At 35.4% G+C, this 2617-nt stretch overlaps 1 long non-coding RNA gene across 1 annotated transcript; it reads right to left on the reverse strand.

The window, feature by feature from the left end:
* Window positions 1-551: 551 nt before the first annotated feature.
* LOC150040834 (uncharacterized) lies at window positions 552-2283 on the reverse strand. Its single transcript, XR_016533876.1, has 3 exons — window positions 2203-2283; window positions 1852-1888; window positions 552-645 (listed from the first exon to the last, which is right to left on the reverse strand). It is a non-coding gene; the product is annotated as an uncharacterized LOC150040834 (long non-coding RNA).
* Window positions 2284-2617: the final 334 nt, after the last annotated feature.

A 2617-nucleotide genomic window follows, 5' to 3' on the forward strand; every position in this document is an offset into this window, starting at 1 on the left:
AGAGGAATAGAACCCAGGCCATGCTTTTGGTCTGACAATAAATATTTTTAAAAAGAAAAATATATCTGTGCATCCTATTAGTTATTTGTCAGATACATTATATCTGATGCAATTCAGCATGTTTCCAAAAATCATTTTATTTTGGGAAATTATACCAGCAAAATGAACAGTGAATATCATTGTTAAATATATAGAATTCCACTTGTGACCATGGATAGAGAATGGAAGGAATTCCACTGTCTTTTTTCTATTTAAAATTGTACAGTGTTAAATTCAGGAAAACAAATTTTAGAGAGTAATGCTGATAATATCAGGAACAAAGTGTTATTTTGCAAAGATGCACTGACAGCACTAGGTTGATGGAAAAGGGGGAAGGAAATATGCTAATAACATGAGAAATAAAATATTCAATAAGCTGTTCAAAAATGCATCTTCAAAGGTTTGATTTAAATAAAGACAAAGATGTAAAAATCTAAAAGTATAATCTCTAATAACATTAAACTATAGAAACAAAGTTGATAATTCATCACAAGAATTTATTGCCCCAAACAGTAAAATTTTATTTTACATATTCCCCCAGTGACATGTTTGGCAGAAGGACTTGGTGAGAACTTGCATTCAGTCACTGCTTTGATTTTTCTTCACCTATTAGAAAAAAAAGAGCATTTGGGGATGTTAATTAGTAGAACTTCACTGAGAAAATGTCAAAGGTACTCAAACAAAAAGGACCTTGGCTTTTCCAAAGGATAGAACCAGAACTATAATGTGGATGCTTAGACTCACATACAGAAAGGCACTAGGGAGATTGTGAGGTGGATTTTCACACACATTCATGATATCTTGAAACAAAACACTCTCCTAAGATATATAAGGAAATGTGAGACACTCCTCAAACTCAGAAACGATTAAATGGTCTGATCTCAGGTGAATTTTTACTGCAGAGGTAGTGTAGGTTGTAGTGCTATAGAAATTTAATCATGAAACCACTGAAAACAAAGCATATATTTTCAGAAGAATTATACTGATATTTGGCATAAAACAATGCCATGTTTTGTTCTTTCTAATATAAAGAAGTAGAAAATATTTTTGTGGACACATTAGCATTTGTGTAATTATTTTAAACAGGAAAATGATGAGGTCTCATTTTCATCCAAACTCCTGGTTTACTAAGGAAGATTCCATCTTCATCTTCATAAAATCAACCCAATTTGTTTGAGAAATTGTACAGTCATCAAAAAGTATCAAAAAGTAAACTAGCCAGGCACTGGTGGCTCACGCCTGTAATCCTAGCTACTTAGGAGGCTGAGATCTGAGGATCGTGGTTCAAAGCCAGTTAGAGCAGGAAAGTACAGTGAGATACTTATCTCCAATTAATCACCAGAAAACCAGAGGTTGTGCTATGGCTCAAGTGGTGGAGTGGTAGCCTTAAGCTAAGAGCTCAGGGACAGTGCCCAGGCCCAGAGTTCAAGCCTCACAACCATCAAAAAAAAAGTAAAACAGCTTATTTTACAGATATTTATTTCTGGAATGCATTCCCTTTCAAAGATATATAAAATGCTCAGAAATATAAACCAATCATTTCCACTTCTCCCAGTTTAATATGAGTTTGTCAAAAGTTGTTTCAACCCTCAAGCAGTCAAACGTGGGGAATTTAACTCTAAACTACTTTTCAAAGAAATTAGACAAGTGACTTCAGATAGGAAAATAGTAGTGATGATTCCTGTACATGAATAAAAGAATAATGTGTAGAACTGGCCTGATTCACATACATAGTGCCTCCCCCTGGCACTAGAAAGGCCTTTAGATTCTGTAAACTCTCTTCTTGCACATCAGGACATTGTCTGTACTTACCCTCAGACATTTCAGGAGCCCGTTCTTCCCTTTGAACCTTAAGCACATCAGGTCCTGAAAAGAAAAAAACAAAAACAAACAAAAACAAACCATTTGCTATTTTAAGTCTCAAAGCATGGTTTACAAATACAAAAATAAGTATGCATCTCACTCCACACAAAGAAATAAAAGCCTATGTGCTAGTGTGGTAAAAGATGTCATGAATAAAAATTGCTGGACAATCTTATCAAAAGTTGTCTGCCAGAGCCAGGCGTGGTGGCTCACACCTGTAATCCTAGCTACTCAGGAGTCTGAGATCTGAGAATTGTGGTTCAAAGCCAGCCCAGGCACTAAAAAGTCCATGAGACTCACCTCCAATTAATCACCAGAAAACTGGAAGTGGCACTGTGGTTCAGGGGCCCAGAGTTCAAGCCAACCAAAAAAAAAAAAAAGTTCTGCCTGAAATACAACAAAGTCCCACTGTAAAATCAGCACTTCTCTTTCCCAACTTCCTTCAAACCATTTCGGTGAATATTTTGGTCTTCATTGCTATTTGATTTTTTTAATGCTTATTGTATTAAGAATCACATTTTATACCATAAGTGGATAGATGGAGAATGACAAGTGTATAGAATATAAGAAATAAGGACAAATTTGTGAATGGCTTTCAGAACTGGACTGATTAAATTTTCTTCAGTCATCAAAAGCAACACAGCTTTTGAAAAGCTAAGGACATTGTCCATGTTGAAATAGAACCTGTGTGCATGACCAGTAAGTGCAATGCAGC

The sequence above is a fragment of the Megascapheus bottae genome, chromosome X (assembly GCF_031878675.1).
Source record: "Megascapheus bottae isolate mThoBot1 chromosome X, mThoBot2.hap1, whole genome shotgun sequence".
Taxonomy (NCBI): domain Eukaryota; kingdom Metazoa; phylum Chordata; class Mammalia; order Rodentia; family Geomyidae; genus Megascapheus; species Megascapheus bottae.